The 18,334-nt window shown below is 37.6% G+C and overlaps 1 long non-coding RNA gene across 1 annotated transcript in view; it reads right to left on the minus strand.

Moving 5' to 3' along the window:
- The window catches only part of LOC115276733, a 47,188-nt gene extending 34,317 nt beyond the window's left edge, over nt 1-12,871 (minus strand). The window contains exons 1-2 of the long non-coding RNA XR_003902065.1: nt 12,659-12,871; nt 9,358-9,482 (exon numbers count right to left, since the gene is read on the minus strand). This is a non-coding gene — a long non-coding RNA (uncharacterized LOC115276733). The remainder of the gene's footprint in view (nt 1-9,357; nt 9,483-12,658) is intronic.
- Between the last annotated feature and the right edge of the window lie 5,463 nt (nt 12,872-18,334).

Genomic DNA, 18,334 nt, shown 5'->3' on the forward strand with positions numbered 1-18,334 from the left:
TGAATACTGAAAATGAACTGAGGGTTGAAGGGGAAGGGGGAGGGGGGGAAAAGAGGTGGCGGTGATGGAGGAGGGCACTTGTGGGGAAGAGCACTGGGTGTTGTATGGAAACCAATTTGACAATAAACTATTTTAAAAAAAAAGCACATCAAAAAAATAATATGCCAACTTTTATACAAATATCAGATTATTATGTTGTACACTTGAATGTAATATATTGTTAAATGTCAATTATATTTTTTAAAAAGGAAAAGCAATATATACCTATTTGTTTATTTCTTTTAACTAAAAGAAACATATAAAGGATTAAAAACTTAGGGAAATGATCATCTGCAGGGGATGAGTGAGGGAAGGGTAAGACTTCTCTAAGAATATCTTTTATATAGTTTTCACTTTTGAAAACACGTTAATAATTCACAAATTCTAAACACTAAGTCAAAATACTTAAGAGAACAAGTCCAAAATATTTTAAAATACAAATACAAATAAAAAGGCTTATCCATTGTCAAATGGTAACAACACAGCATAGGAACTTATTAAGCCGCCTACCACAACATAGTAACACACACATATTTACTCTGACTGTACACCCTAGTTGGAATATATTCTAACTCAAGTTCTTAGACTTTAATTAATAGTTTGTTGCAGTTAGAGGTATTGGTATAGTAATTTCATAGTTGTTTCATCAGTATCACAGGATTGAGCAGAGGAGTAAATATACTGATAGAATCGGGAGCCTGGATTTTCACCGAGAGAGAAAAAGTTATGAGTAAGAAATGTAAAATGAGGGGCGCCTGGATGGCTCAGTCAGGTAAGCGTCAGGCTCTGTGCTGACAGCTACTTCAGAGCCTGGAACCTGCTTCGGATTCTGTGTCTCCCTCTCTCTCTGACCCTCCCCTGCTGGCGCTGTCTCTCTCTGTCTCTCAAAAATAAATTTAAAAAAATTATTTAAAAAAATGTAAGATGAGGAGAAATCTATGACATTGTATTTAAAATGGACCTATTGGTATGAATTCATGAATACATATGATTTATATATACTTATTTTTTTTTTTTACTGAAAGAAGGTCCAGAAACGTTGATATCCAAGTAGCACTATTTCCTACTAAAGAAATCCTTGGAGCATAGTTGATTCAAGCTCCAGGCCAGGAAAAGTGTAATACCAATTTAGTATATAGTTCCAGAAAATAAGGAAGAGTCTAAGACCTAGTGGGATTATGTCAGAATAAAACAGAACCAAGCTTGAAGGGGCTTGTGACAGTTCATTCTACTTGGGTGTATTTATCATACTCTGAGGCCTGGAAGGAAAAGATATGACTAAATAAAGATAAAGAAACTCATCAAACCATGAAAAACTTTCCCTATACTGAACTCTTCATTCTTTCTCTGACTATCTAAATAAGTTTTATGAATAAAATATAGTCATCATTTTTCAGACTTCTTCCTGACTACTAGAGGCTGTAAACGTTCACATCACTTGACAAAGACACTTGAACATCAGTGTGTGTCTCTAAACAATGGAGACATTCCCTAACATGTGTCTTTTATTCAAAACCAAAGCATTCTGAGACTCCTGGTGGCTTAGTGGGTTGAGGTCCAACTTCAGCTCAGATCATGATCTCAAGGTTCGGGATTGGAGCTCTGCATCAGGCTCCATGCTGACAGCTCAGAGCCTGGAGCTTGCTTCAGATTCTGTGTCTCCCTCTCTCTCTGGCCCTCCCCTGCTTGCTCTCACTCTTTTCCTCTCAAAAATAAATAAACATTAGAAAAAACTTTAGGAGTGCCCGGGTGACTCAGTCTGTTAAGCATCTGACTTTGGCTCAGGTCATGATCTCACGGTTCGTGGGTTCGAGCCTCATGTCAGGCTCTGTGTGACTGTTCAGAGCCTGGAACCTGCTTCAGGTTCTGGGTCTCCTCTCTCTCTGCCCATCCCCTGCCCATGCTCTGTCTTGCTAACTCTCAAAAAAATTAAATAAATAAATATTCATTAAAAAATTAAACCAAAGCATTTTACATTGAAGGGAGGAACTGTCAAGCTCACTATTCCAAGGTTTATCCCTCTGATATGCCTCATTCTACTCATTATTCTTTGAAGATAATGCAGTTTATGCCTTGAATGTTTATTTTGTGCTTACCAGGCATCTAATACTGGATTATATGCTTTATGAACATCCAAATGAAACATAAAATCTGTCCTTAATTTATCTGCAGTTTAGCAGAAGATAAAAGACAGAGAAGGAATCCATACAAAAATAAAACAATCTCAACTGTGATAGAACTCAATAAAAAATATAGAAAAGGGGCTAAAGGGGCCCCTGGGTGGCTCAGTTGGTTAAGCATCTGACTCTTGATCTCAAGTCAGGTCTTGATCTCAGGGTCATGAGCTTAAGCTACACATTGGGCTCCATGCTGGGTGTGAAGCCTACTGAAAAAAAAAAGGAGGGTTTCAAAACTGTGGTGATCAAAATTTTTAATTTTTAAAAAAATATTGAACTAGTACAATAAGCAGTATTTAATCTTAATGGGAATTTCACATTTTGCATAGTTTACACATAGTCTTCCTCTGGAAGTAAGCCTTCAAACAGCATATCTAATACAGTTGAAGCAGGAAATCGATACACATTTAAATTGGGTATATGAGAAGAGTTTTAAAAAATCAGTTGTGAGGCACCTGGGTGGCTCAATCAGTTAAACATCCAACTCTTGATTTCAGCTCAGGTCATGATCTCACAGTCGTGAGATTGAGCCCCATGTCGGACCCCACACTGAGTGTGGAGCCTGCTTGGGATTCTCTCTGTCCCTCTCTGCCACACATGCTCTCTCTCTTTTTCTACCTCAAAATAAATAAATAAACATTAAAAAATCAATTGCAAATATATAAGTAATTTAAGGAAAACAACAGACAATATTCAGTGTATCATTATCATATTTGTCCCTAAGATTAATGTATTGTTCTTTTTCCAAATAGAATTTTGTGTTCTCAAAATAGAAGCCACAGAAATTCCCATCAGCTTAGCTACTCTATTATTGTGAGATCATTTCAATTTGCCCAGATTCCCATCTGAAACCAAAAATACTAACTGCCAGCCTTGTTCTTTTTAAAAGGTAATGCATGAAAAGTGTGTAGAGGAAAGAAACATTATTAGCATAAAACATATTTTTAGCCTCTGCTTCTGTAGCTCATAGTAAAGGTGAAGTGAATCACAGCTAATAATCACACTGTTAATCTCTCCCACTACCTATCTCTAGTTTTCCACTGAGCAGGGCCACTCAGAAAGAAAATACTAAAAGGTGTCTCAGTGAATCTTCTATGTGCTAGATAGTCTTCCTTGCCCCCATTATACATTAGAACCACATTTCTGTTTCATAATTAGAATCAATCACACTGAAGCCTTTAACCATTGCTTCAAAAGAATGAGGAGCCCAAATGGGAAGATGGTATTCTCAGATTGTAGAGAACCATGACTGTGTCCCTGGGTCCTCCTGTGGACACAAGGATCTTTATCCTAACCAATACCAAGTGGTAGCAAAAACCTCGAAGTGGGTTATTAAGTGCATACTTGTTTAGAGTGGTCACACATATTTTCACTACTTGGTTTCCAACTTGTGTGTTCTAGCTATGAGGTAGTAGGTTACTGTTCTAATACATTACTGAGCCTTTGAAGATAGCATCCATATGTCTCATGATACCATATGTCTCATTCATCTCCCAGCTGATGCCATAACTAACTCTTAAACTACCCAGATCAACCTAATATCCTGTTACTAGTGGAACACAGAGTAAGTCCAATGAATTCTTTGATTGTGAGCCACTTCCATAATTCCAGAGTATGCCCTTAGTCAGAGGCATTGCTGCATGAGATACCATGTCAATGGATAACACATTCTGTATAGTCCAAAATATGGTGCCAGCAAAAGAGCTTTATGTTTAGATAGCTAATACATACTAGGAATATGTTTCTACTCTGTGTAACATCACCATCTCTTCTATGATGGACAGTGTCTAATGTAACTATCATTTATGAAGGGACTCATTGGCATCCACAGGAAATGGTGACATGTTGTAGATTTAGCCTCAGCCTCTGTTGATGGAAATTTGGGCTCTCAGTAGTAGTAGCAGCCCAAACTGCTTTGGGTGCACTGGAAACAGATATTGATAAAAATGGTCATAATGCCAGAGGTTTATCTAGGAGATACCAAAAAAAAAAAAAAAAAAAAGGGCAGTGGAATGGCAAAGTGATACAGGGGAAACACGATAGCCAATAAGGGCTGAGTGATCAAGCCAGTTAGCACAATGAGACTTAATTCAAGGGGAAACTGAGAAAACGCCTAAAACACCTATCTCAAAAACAATCCATTTAATATATAGGAGCTGAGGCATTTCTACATCAATTCCATTAGACATGATTGCAATCTACTCCTAGTGGTATTAATCCCCAGGAAATGTTGGTCTGATGCATAAAAAGAAAGGCCAGAAAAAAATATTTAAGCACAGATGCAGATGTTGGCAGTATAAATTCACTAAAAAGTTGAGGTCCAAGGCATATTGGCAGGGAACTGACGGCAACTGCTGCGGCCTTCATCTCTGAGACAAGGGCCACTTTGCGTATAGATTGATTAAGCAAGTATCAGAAGCCTGAGTTCGGGGGAGGAAGCTGACATCCAAGAATAACCTGTCTTGTTATTTAGAGTTTCTCCTAATAATAAATGCACTCTGGTGGCATTTATGTGGGTCATAAAAATGCCTAATCCACGAGGTTCATTCATATACTACTTAAAACCTCCTTGTCATTAATTTTTCTCTCTTTATACCTTTGCAGGTTTCTCATTAGTCAACCAAACCATTAGTAATAGCCCATGAAACAGGGTAATGCATAACTCAGGCAGCAATATTTCCCACATGAAGTAGATAACCAAATGTAGCATCCAGAGATATCCCACTGGGAATCAACTCTTCTGGAGCAATTCTTGAGCAAGGATCTAAAGCAGCAACCATCCACCTCTGGCAGGTGCTTGCAAAGCCTACAATCCATCCTTTTTTCCCACCTCTTGAAATACAATAACGGATTCCTCATGAAATGTGTGTTGAAGGAGAGGCAGTAAGGCAATGGGAGCAGGTATCATAGGAAGATGCATCTGCTTGTGCCATTTCCTGGAACCTTCTGGACTTGCCACTGACTCCTATGAAGTATTTCTATTTTACCACGAAATGTAGAAACATGCTCCAGTGCATAGAAACTATATGGTCTGATGACTTAGTATGACATGATAATTAGTTTGACTCAGATTGTTTTTTGGTGTCCAACATCATGAACTCAGTCTTTAGTAGTCCCATCCACAGAAGCTGCTTTCAAATGGAGAGTATGTTATCTTCAGGAAACCTCATGACTTATTCCAAAACCCTAAAGATCTTCCTAGTGATTGCCAGAGGCCCCATGCAGCACCTCTGTTTGCCGCAGACCTTTCCAATGTATCTGGGTATGCTGAGTCATAAGGACCCAAGTGACAGGACAGCTTGTAGCACAGCCTGGACCTGCTGCAATATTTTTCTTAGTCTGGCCCTGCTCGAAACTGGCAGCTTGTAGGCAATTTTTGGCAAGAGTCAGAAGAGCCTACAGAGCCAGTAAGATGGCAGTCACAGTGTGGGGAGGTAACCCAGCCAATGCTCAGTGGATTTAGGGCATCCATGTGATACTCAGACAGCAACTTCTGCTAATCAACAGATAAGAACAGATGCACTACTACTTTATTTTCTAACAAAAAGCAAATATAATTGGCAATTGAAAATTCCTCATCCAGCCTTCCAGGAACAGTTACAAGAGTTAGATTTTTTTAAATTAAAATTAAATGCCACCACCGCCAAGAACAAAGACAGTTCTTTGGTGGCATTGCAATGGAGAACAACTATCTATGATCCTGAAGACCTGATGATCCAAGACCCAGAGGGGAGGAGTGGAGAAAAAAAACATATTGAAGTGGTGAAACTGAGCTTCTCTATCAATTTTCTATCAGGTCATATACCAATTAGAGATAATGGCATAGCTGTCTTGTGTGGCCAAGGAGATGAAAACTGGAGCTGAAGGGCACCAAGGAGGTTGGCCCTTGCTATTTCATGATCAGGGAAGATGGTGACTTTGTGGAATAAAAAGTCCTTGCTCGTTCTCCATCGGTCAGGAATCAATGTATGAATTCTGTGGCTGTGTGTGTGTATGTGTGTGTGTGTGTGTGTGTGTGTGTAAATTCATATTTTGAGAATGGGAGGTAGCCATACTGTGTTCCTTTGTCCCACAAAGGAGAGAGTGAAATATCTATCCTCTGACATCCATGGAGTCCTGCTATGACTCATGAAGCATAGAGGATTTCTGGACCTCTAATGATAAGAGGATATTCTGAGATGACATACAATAGTCTCTAGAAGGTCTAGTTGTCTCCCTCTTCCAGTATAAAGTCACCCTAGTAAATTGCTATAGGACACTTGGACACTTTTAGGGAGGTTCATTCTTATTCAAAGGAAATAGTTGACCTACAGGTCTTGAAATGTAAAGGTTTAGATTTTATTCCTTATTTTTAAAAATTAGAACATAATTAAACTTACTTTTTTACATATACTTCTGTGACTTTAATATATGTATAGACTCACGTAACTACCACTCCAGTCAGGATACAGAACAACTCTAAAAGCCACAAAGCTCTCATGCTATCCCTTTGTAGTCACAGCAACTTCCCAACCCTGGCGACCACCCACCCGTCCTCTGTTACTGTAATTTTGTCTTTTCCAGAATGTTATATAAACGGAATCATACAGCATGTACATCTTCGAGACTGGTATCTTTCACATAGCTTAATATCTTTAAGATTCACCCAAATTGTTGTATGTGTCAGTATTTCCATTCTTTTTATTGCTGAGTAGCTTGTATACTGTGCCACCATCTGCCATTCACCTGTTGATATGCACTGGAATTGTTTCCAATTTTGAAAATTATTAATGAAGCTGTTATAAACATTTGTGTATGGATTCTTTGCGTGAAAGTAAGCTTTTATGTCTCGAGTAAACACTTAGGAGTAGGGTTTCTAGGACATATGCTAAGTATATATTTAATTTCATAAGAAAATGCCAAATTGCTTTCTAGAGTAGCTATACCATTTTGTATACTCACCAAGCATGAGGCTTATGTTTGCTCTGCAAACTTGCTTGCATTTGGCATTGTCAGTACTTTTAATTTTAGCCATTAAAAAAATTTTTAATGCTGATTTACTTTTGACAGGGGAGGGGCAGAGAGATAGATAGAGGGAGACAGAATCCAAAGCAGGATCCAGGCTCTGAGCTGTCAGGACACAGCTGACCCTGGGCTTGAACTCACATGAGATCATGACCTGAACCTAAGTCAGACACTTAACTGACTGAGCTGCCCAGGCACCCCAATTTTATCCATTTTAATAGATGTGTCTCATCATGGCCTAGTTTTAATTTGCATGTCCCTCAAGGCTGGTGGTAGTGAAATCTCTCATATACTAAGTTGCCTTCCAAATAGCCTCCTTTAGTGAAGTGTCCATGCCTTTATCCAATTTTTTTAGATTCAGTGATATTTTTCTTTTTGTTGAATATCTTTATATTATTACTTTATTATATTCCACACTTAGATTTTCATTTTAGATTTTCTATGTATGCCTAGCATAAGGGCAATTGGAAGATAAATGGATTCTTGATATTGGTGGCCTTAATGTGAGACTGCAAGAAAGCAACTGAGAAAAGAGAAAAGTTCATTTGCTGCAGTTAACATGGATTTTACATGTTATAGATACTCAAATAGGTCCTACGAACAAGATGCAAGGCAAATATTCTATTCATTCTCAGAAATAGATGGCCTGTTATAAGAAAATATAGAAAAATGCATTCTGTGAGCTCGAGTTGGGCCAGGGAAAGAAACATGTTAAGTAAGTTGTAGAATATATTCCTTGGTTTCAGGGTTAGTCAGAAAAAATGGGTGCTTTAGATCAGAAGCTTACATTTGTTAGGTATATGTCACAAAACAAATAGTTTTTGGATATATAGGGGTTACAGAAAGGTCTTTTAACTCTAGAGTTAACTATAAACTCTTTATAGTTAGTTCTATAATACCTAGCTATTAATAAAACCATCTCATTATTTCTTTCCAAATGATTCCTGAAATGCTAGCACATTGTGTATTTTTCCAGGTTGAATATTTTTTAGTTCATGACAACATCTCTCATTTCTTAAAGTATAAACAAGCAGAGCATTTTCCACACCCAAGTTTGTTTTCATCTTTCATCAGTTTTAAAGTCAAGATGTAACGTGGATAAAGTGATTTATCATTGTTGTCAGTCTGTCTCTTTTCATCTGTGAAAAAGAACTTTCACCATAAAGGAAAATTTATAGCCTTATGTTGGTTTTACAAGATCATCTTTGTTTCATGAACTATTTTATAATTACCCAGATAAGCTCTACATCTGATTCTTTAAACAGAAACTACTATTTTATATTTTATTTTGAAGAATCAATTAAGTCTCTGGGGAATATACATTAGAGCATAAGAATTTCTCTAGTTTATTACAGACTAAATCAACCCACCAAACATTAATCTCCTGGATTGCAGACAAATAGTATAGGGAGCTATTAAAAACAACAATTAAAAAATGAGGTGTAATATTGTAGTTTAAGACAACTTCAAAGATATAAACTTTTCTCCTAGAAAAATGAAGCAACTTTCTTTAGGAAATCTGCTTCTAGGGAAACTATTTCCCAAATAACTTTAAGGAGTTAAATCCAAAGTTAAATAAGAAATATCAACAGACCCTGAAAAGGGAAGGTAACAGTGAGGGAGACTATTTCAGAAGAGCCTGAAATGAGGAAAGAATCATCAAAGGATACTAAGTAACATGTGCCAGAAGTGACTTTAAGAAAAATAGATAAATAAAGCAACAGTGATCTTCATATGTGAAAAAATTTCAAGCTTACCAGTCAGAAAACATTCGAATGGAATGGGTCCTGGCTGCATAGACCTAAGAGATAGGATTGTGAAGAGCTTGGCTCCTACCAGCTTGGGATAGATCCTTAAGTGCCATATCTGTTTTGTTTACAGGTAAAGTCCAAGTGATCAGAATATAGTAGGGATTTGGTTAATATCTGTTTTATGAATGATGGAGTGAATCTACTGAAGTTGAAAGATTGGAGATTACTCCCCAAATTACCCTGCTCTACACTTGCATTTAAAAGTAAAGTTCTGGTACTCACAATAAAATGTATTGTAGACAAAATGAGAGAGAGAGAGAGAGAGAGAGAGAGAGAGAGAGAGAGAGAGATTCCAACAGAATTTTTGTATATTAAAAGAGACTTACCGCATCCATGATGTCCAGATAATGTTAAGCTAAGATTGCCTTTTGCCCTTAGCAAAGGGTCAACATCCAGGCAGCTGTCCTCCTGTAGGAACATCACTCTGGCTGTCTCAAACCTTGTCGATGGGCTGTAAGTTGTAAGGAAATTTAATTTTTTCATTTGCCTTTGTTTCCCACATCAGATAAGGTAAATTATGTCTTTATAATGATTTTTCCACTTAGTAATTTTTTAAAAGAATTGATATAATTAGAATATGACTAATTTGCAACCCCATATATTTAATAGACCTAAAGGTGATCAGCAGCAGCTGCAGGCATTATAAAATTTGAAGTTATCTGACACTATGCACGTATTAATGAAGGAGTACATCACTCCTGATAGATTTGCAAAAGGAATCAGACATTAATTTTAAAAAACCTCTGGATCCAGCCAACAGTGTGCAGGAAATACAGAGGACGGAAGAACAAATTAAACTGTACCAAGAATATGCAACCTACGAAATCCAGACCAGAAAACTCTACAGATCAAAATCCTCTCAGAGGGGCACCTGGATGGCTCAGGTCATGATCTCAGAGTTAATGGGTTAAAGCCCCGCATTGGGCTCTGTGCTGACAGCCAGAGCCTGGAGCCTGTTTCAGATTCTGTGTGTGCCTCTCTCTCTGCTCCTCCCCTGCTCATGCTCTGTCTTTGTCTCTCAAAAATAAGTAAATGTGGGGCACCTGGGTAGCTCAGTCAGTTAAGTGTCCAGCTTCAGCTCAGGTCATGATCTCACGGTTCGTGGGTTCTAGCCTCGAATCAGGCTCTGTGCTGACAGCTAGCTCAGAACCTGGAGCCTGTCTTCAGATTCTGTGTCTCCCTCTCTCTCTGACCCTCCCCTGATCGCACTGTCTCTGTCTCTCAAAAATAAAATAAAAAACATTAAAAAAATAAAACATAAATAAAAGTAGTAAAAAAAAAGTAAATGTTAAAAAAAATTTTTAACAAAAACAAACAAACAAAAAAAGAAGCAAAATGCTCTTGGGATCTTCAATGTATACACTGTAAGGAAAAGAAAACACAAGGCACAAAAAGAAACCTACATATTGTAAGAAACTTACAAGGTGTGTCACAATTCCTTTGCTTTTTGTTGTTGTTTATTTAAATAGTTTATTGTCAAATTGGTTTCCATACAACACCCAGTGCTCTTCCCCACAAGTGCCCTCCTCCATCACCACCACCTCTTTTCCCCCTTCTCCCTTTCCCTTCAACCCTCAGTTCATTTTCAGCATTCAATAGTCTCTCAAAGAGGACATCCAGATGGCCTACAGGCACATCAAACGATACTCAACATCATTCATCATCAGGGAAACACAAATCAAAACCACACTCAGATACCTCATGCCAGTCAGAGTGGCTAAAATGAACAAATCAAGAAACTATAGAGGCTGGTGAGGGTGTGGAGAGACGGGCACCCTCCTACACTGTTGGTGGCAATGTAAACTGGTGAGCTGCTCTGGAAAACAGTGTGGAGGTTCCTCAAAAAACTATCCATAGAACTCCCCCATGACCCAGCAATAGCACTGCTAGGGATTTACCCAAGGGATACAGAAATGCTGATGCATAGGGGCACATGTACCCCAATGTTCATAGCAGCAATGTCAACAATAACCAAAACATGGAAAAAGCCTAAATGTCCATCACCTGGTGAGTGAATCAAGAAGATGTGGTATATATACACAATGGAGTACTACATGGCAATGAGGAAGAATGAAATATGGCCATTTGTAGGAAAGTGGATGGACCTCGAGGGTGTCATGCTAAGCGAAATAAGTCAGGCAGAGAAGGACAGATACCATATGTTTGCACTCATAGGTCTAACAGGAGAACAGGAGAAACCTAATGGAGGACCAGGGGGAGGGAAAGAGGGAAAGAGAGTTGGGGAGAGAGAGGGATGCAAAACTTGAGAGGCTTTTTGTTTTAGACAGTAATGAACTATAGAGTCCGGGAGTGAACGTTGGAGTGATAAAACCAATTAAGATATAAGGAAGAATTGCTCTAAAAGTCAGAATAGCGGTTATTTATGGAGATGGAGGGGTTTTGATTGAGATGGCACACAGGAAGCATTCCTGCGGTGGCTGTTAACAGAGGCAGTCAGCCTACAATAACTCGTTAAGCTGTACATATTCCATGGAGTTTTCCGTATTTGCACTTCACTGTAAAATAAAAATATATAAGAAATTAATCTTGAATGTGCCTAATCTTTTAGTGTTTGGTATACAATATTTTATAATTCCAAATCCCTCTTATTACATATTTAAATTATTTCTACTTTTTTTATTAGGCAAATCATGTTGTAATGAACAGAATTTAGCTAAATCTTTTTGTACATTTTTAATTTTATCTTTCGAATGAATCTTACAAGGGGAATTGTTGCATTAAAGAATATCCACATTTATTGTTTTGATATATGTTGCCAAAACACATTTCAAAAAGATGGTAAATCCTTATTTTACAGGCTGCCACAACCCCTTGACTTGCTTCCATTATTGATTATATTTCTGCAAGTTTGATTTTTAAAACATTCTAATTTTAAAACATTAAAAACACTACTGAGTTTCAGTTACATGGGTAGAAATGCCCAATTATGAAAAAATTACTTGGGATAAATCCAATAATACATGCCAGGTGCATCCAGTTGTATTAATACTGCTATTTGTATTAATTCAGAGTGTAACAAAAACTTCAACAATGATATATACAAGAAAATCATTCAATCTATTTTAATTTCAAACACTTAGAATAAAATGTACTTTCTGCTATTTAGGTCAATTGCAACTATTATGCTAAATGGACCAACATAAGAGACAAAGTAACCATAAATTCATATTTTAATAGACTTGTCTCTACAATGTCAAAATGGGCTTATGTGGATTCATTGCTCCAGCAAAATAGGGAATGAAAGGAATAGCCTTTTTCAGTGTTGCTAGAGCTTTTGTAACTGATGACTGATGCCCATATTGCTGACAACTATTGTCTAAATGATTTCAAAACCAGCTCTTAATTTTTATGAAGGGAAAGTATTTTGCCTTTCAATACTCATAGAAACTAAAATTTACTTTGCGATGGAACTGCAGATTAGAAACAGAAACTAACGCTATAAATATTAGTGGGCGTGTAGGCGCGTAAGTGCATATGTGAGTGTTTTCTATTTCTGTCTGTAAGCCATTTCCACTGCCTTTTGTTCCTATGTTGTAATGCAGGATTTCAACACTCTGAGAAAACCAACTGACCCATCAGGGAGTCACAAATGCTTCTATCACCTACCATGTGACATTTCCTAGACATCACTGATTCGTCTTCTGGCTGTATCAAAATTGCTGGGCACCACTCTTCCCTTCCCACTCTGACAACGTGAGCATCACTCTTGTTTCAGTTGGGTTTCAGTCCATACGCTGGATGTTACCGCCACTCCCACCATGTCCTGGCACTCCTCTCTCATATGGATGTCTACATGAATACTTCTTTGTTTCTTGCTAGGTTCCGCCACGCCCACTAGCCGTCACCACTACTCTAGACAGAAACCTCACTTCCTGTAAGTTACTCTAATGTTGCTAAACAACAACTATTACTGCTGAGTTCCATATTCTATGTCATGTCAGGATGTCATATTGTCCCCTACACATATCGCTCTGTACTCCTTATACCATTGGAGCTGCCCGGTGCGCTGTAGGTTGTGGTGAAGTGGATACGATTGCCTCTCTCCTGTTTGTTATACTTCTTGACAAAGATACTAACGCTGTGATACTTGCAGATTACTCTTCTGTTGGCAGCCTTGTATAACAGATGTTCTAGCTTGTGCAGTGCATTTTCTCTGTTCTTCTAATATATAGCCATGGTCAGAGAGTGAAGAGTAGACCTAGTGACCTTAGCAAAGTTGACTCAAAATCTCTCTTCCCCAAAACCACCAAAGTTCATTGAGTCATACTTTAAGATGAACTCTCTCATAAACCAGTTATCAGTCTTTCAAATCAATAAGCATCTTTTAAGCTTTTAACCAATTCTCCAGACATGTACAGATATGTCTGAAGCCCAGAAATGAACATGGTATGACCTCAAGCTGAGACTCTATGGGTCAAATAGGATGAAGAACAGATTAACTGAGTTTAATCGAGCCACCCACTTCATCATCCACCAGTCAATTTCTCCCTCCTACTGAGTCGCTTCGCCTTGTGCAAACACTAACTTTGGACTAACCCAGAAATGTTCTTACTTAGTGATCCCATGAAGCTTATGCAGGATCTGGACAAGAATTAAAACAACTACTACCAGATTAAACTAATAATAAAATGAGTAAAAGTTTTCATGCTAGTTCAACAATAATTGACAGCTACTTCCCAGGGCTCACACATTTTTGCTTTTTCTCATTTACTTTCCATTTTAACCGAAAGCTAGTTACAACTTAGAGAGTACATATATGTCCCTGACTATCTCTAAATCTCTAAATATGAGAGGCAAGCACTAAAAGAAATAAACAGTAAATTGTAGAAAAGTAAGTCATCTCTCAAGTCTAGTGGTTTCAAATTTCTATGTGTGTTTTTAGCTTTTTCTTCTCAGTCAATTCCAAGTTTCTCTAAGACTCTCTCTTTCTCTACCCTCTCTCTCTCTCTCCCCCTACTCTTATCCTCTGTTGCCTTGTACTTTGGAAATTTCAAGCATATTTTGGCACTGCTTCTCACAATTATTTTAAATAGCCTTACTTAGGTTCTCTCAACAAATGATTATTATCAGTATTTTTACAAAAGGCTATTTTCTTACACACTAATTTTGAACCATGGACAACATAGTTTTCAACAAGTAAATAACTTTCTCCTTTAGAAAGTATTAAATATTACTTTCTTATTTGAAAGCATTAGAAAGCCTGATTTAAATGGACTTGACTAAAAGAGAGATGTTTTTGCCTCACATCTCTGAAGACTTCAGTTAATATCACCTTGAGGAATGGTTAGATCACAGCCTAGACTTACTGGGCCTATTTTCCTTAGGGTGGCTCCCTGTTCTGATAGACATTTTCCTAGCAATATGGCTGCCAGACATCCCAGGTTTATGCTCAGTACTCCTAAAAACTCCAGAGGAAAGCATGCATGCCCCTCATAACTATTCAACAGTTGACCCAAAATTGAGTCTTGTTGGGTCTAACTGGTAACATATCCATCACTGTTACCATTAGAGTAAAATGTCTCCAGGGAGGGGGTAATTATTCAGAGATCAGAATGTCATTACCACATGGAAGGTGACCAATGCTTAGCAGATAAAAACAACAGATATCCATTGTAAAGGATATACCTAGTATTTCCATGTGATCATTTTACGGGGAAAGGAATAAATGGTGAAATACATTATTGTATTCTTCTTGTATTGGAAGTACATGGCAGGATTCTTCACCATCTATAATGTACTATCCAGTCATTCATTAGCCTTCCCTCTAGTCCAAGGAACCCACTGAGTAGTATATAAAAATAATTCTGCTATATGTGCAAGCACTATTAATTCTTGAAATCTCCTCACTCTGAGGTATCTGGGTTCACTTCTGGTCATCCTGTTACTGACTTTCTCTCACCTTTGGTGTATCTATTACCAAATATTGAACTGAAACTCAGCCATTCCACTCTATCTTTGTTCTGAGACTTTTATCTCCATATTCCAACTTATGTTTCCTCTCCTAGCCCAGCATACTCTTGAGTTTATTAAAGAACCTTCTAATTATAGCCCCAGACTTCTCACACTGGAATATTGCCCTTACAGACAGCTCTATTGGTAAATAGTCAACTCGATTTTTACACACTATAATACTTTCAAAGTGAGATTAGCTTGAAGTATTTAGATTTTCCTGATGAAGATAATTGATCTTTAAGCCCAGTGCATGTGACTTGAGAACAAGTTAACCTGGAAGGAAGTAGTGCCTTTAGTCCTAAGGGGGGGTACATGTGGCAAGAGAGGCAGTGACACCAGTTATGTATCTTGTCAGAGTCAAGCGTTTTCCCATTTAATCTTGTATAGTTTTTGTAGACAGTGCTATCCCCAAACATGCCCGTCAGGTATCTATGGGGGATACCTGAGAGTGGGGGGTGTAACTGAATTACGTGCAGAATTTTCTTCCCCACTCCATCCCATACCAAGATTTGAACCACTGATATAGAACAGTGGTCTCCAAATCTGAAATATTTATCTGGAGCTTCTTTCAAATGCGGACTTCTATCCTCCAGCCAAGATATAATACATTGAAATTTCTGATACTGGCGATTTTAAAAGCTCCCTGGATGATTCTGAAGATCAGCCAGGTTTGGGAATTACTGGGATGCAGCATCTGGTCCCAAAGCAAAAAGAGAATTAGAACTCAGTGAGCATATGCTCCAATTGAACAGGCAGTTGCTTATCACCCTCTTGCTTGCTTTGAATCAAAAATAACCCAAGCGTTTCTTCATTTGGGGTTTGAGCAGAATGCATGAGCAGAGCACCCACTCTGCAGAAGCAGCACATTCAAAGGTCCTTCATGGATGGATTCACTTTAATAGGAAAGCTGTTCTCTGTGCAGGTGACCAGCTGGGTAAACCTGCCACCACACCATTCTACCAATTATCATGATGCCCTATTAAAAAGTCAGGGCAGGCCAGCTCCCCATTTGAAAGAGGCCGTAAAACTCCTTGTGCAGTGAATATTAATTTTACTTTAGAAATTTGCTGGTTATATACAAAAGCTAAAACAAAAACTAGAGTATTCCATTCAACAGAAAATAAGTTCAAGCAAATCGTCCTCTCTATGTAATACGGATTAAACTACCAGTGTACATTTTCCACTTTTCCAATATTTATTTTTATTTACCACTGTTCACAGCCTCTGAGACATTGGAATATTTTCTACCTTTATAATGTGAAAATTCGATAAACAGAAAACAACCAGAATACTATAAATGTACATTTAATGAGGGATAAGGTAATTCAGAGTTAACATATAAATAAAAATACCTCCCTGTGCATATTCGTGAAATGCATGTGCACATAAACGTAGAAGGTCTCTTACCACCTGGAGCTATTACTGTACTTTCCTTGCTGCCTCTCCAGCTATTCGACATCTGTTCCTACAACAGCTTCAGTGCCTATAGACAGAGGCTTTAGCCACCCAAGGTCTGTCACAGCTTTGCCCTGCTGCACCTGCAAGCCAGACCTCGCTGCCAGCAGCGAGTCACTGGGCTCCTGATGCTTCCTGTGGCCTCAATTTTCACCAACATAGAACTCTTTTTCAGGGTTGTGCTTAAAACAGCAAGATAATTAATAACACATTTTTTTTTACATTGCCTATCAACGAAAACCTCCCAAACTGCAAACCTTCCCTACATTTTTCCTCTCCCCTCCTCTCATCCCCACCCTGCTCACTGGTGCCCCTCCTTTATTCCACACATTGTGGAATCCTTGTCCATATTTAATATATTTATTTATTGTCCTTAACTAAAACTAGGCTCTCCCTGAAACACCTAGTTTTTCCAGAAGATATCTTCAGTGAAGCTTAACCATTCTTGCACTCTGCATGGACCTCCAAGTCAGAAAATGAAATAGGATTCCCTTTTTTCCAAACCTGTTTGCTATAGTTATACTCTACCCTCATTTAAATCCCAGCTCCTTGGAATGTAATTTAGAAACACTGGTCCCTCCTTGTCCCTGATATTTACAAATCTCATGATCACTCTACATTATTTGAAGATTGTATACCATAATTAATTCCATGTATCTATTCCAATTCTATCATAATTCTGAGTGATTTCAAAGTCCATACGAATATACACAGACCTGGTCATCCTTTGATTTCTGCTCTGATGAGCTGCAAGTCCTCTTCAGTTAGTCATGTATCTTTGTCGTTAACTAAACTGGTCCCATTTTAAAAATAAAAAATAAAAAACAAAATTAAATGGTCCCATCTTTGAAATATTGAACATCTGTAGTGATTCTAATACTATTTACTCTTTTGCTGCTTTGTCTACCCTATTACTTTCATTCTTCATCTTACTTTGACCTCACTGAGATTTCTAAACTATTTTTGTTCTAATTTTCTACATTATGTCACATCCATCTTGGGTTATCTTCCATTGTTGGTCTAGACTTGGTGCTTGATTGTCTGAAAAAATATTTTATAAATCCTAAATCCAATATTGCATAACAAAACCCAACACCGGAATAACTCCAAAGTCTATCTTCTCCATTTGTAAGACTTATTAAAGCTAGAAAAAAAAATTACAACCATAAAGCCTTGTATCATTACAAACCCGTATATATTTGGATATATGTATAATATGTATATTTCGGTATATATATATGTATACATATACATATATATATATTTGGGTATACAAATATATTTTCATAATATGTATGTATTTGGATTGACATATACACACACAGTGATTTTATGCACATGTATATAAAATGACAAAAAAAATTGTCACGTTTTTAAGTTATCTTCCAATTAGAGAACAGCATTTGGTTGACTGAATTTTGCTGCTTTCAAAGATTTGGAATGCCATGCACTTGGTATCTTAATTCTACTGGAACATGGCATAGAGAGTCTGGCTTATTACTGTGTTCACTGAAGTGGGTAAATTCACCCCAGAGTTATCAGAACATGTCCATGAGTAGTTAGCACTCAAGAAAGCCTAATTTATTTAAGTGGAATATATGGCTAGCAGTTAAATACAGCTGGTACCACTGGATTATGATGCAAAAAATAAAAACATAAGTACCGCAACAAGAGATTTTAATGGTCATATTTTGCCCTTTCCAATTCTATGTTCATGCTATAATCAACTTAGAATAGAAAAGAATGGCTATTTCTGAATTGTCTCTAAGTAACATGAACTATTATCACTCTTGCATTTTTCTGTTTCTGGAGTGCAATTCACAGGAAATTGGGCTTGGTTACTTTGGATTCTTGCCTTATAGAACTATTTATGTT

Source organism: Suricata suricatta, chromosome 13 (assembly GCF_006229205.1).
Source record: "Suricata suricatta isolate VVHF042 chromosome 13, meerkat_22Aug2017_6uvM2_HiC, whole genome shotgun sequence".
In the NCBI taxonomy this organism is placed as follows: domain Eukaryota; kingdom Metazoa; phylum Chordata; class Mammalia; order Carnivora; family Herpestidae; genus Suricata; species Suricata suricatta.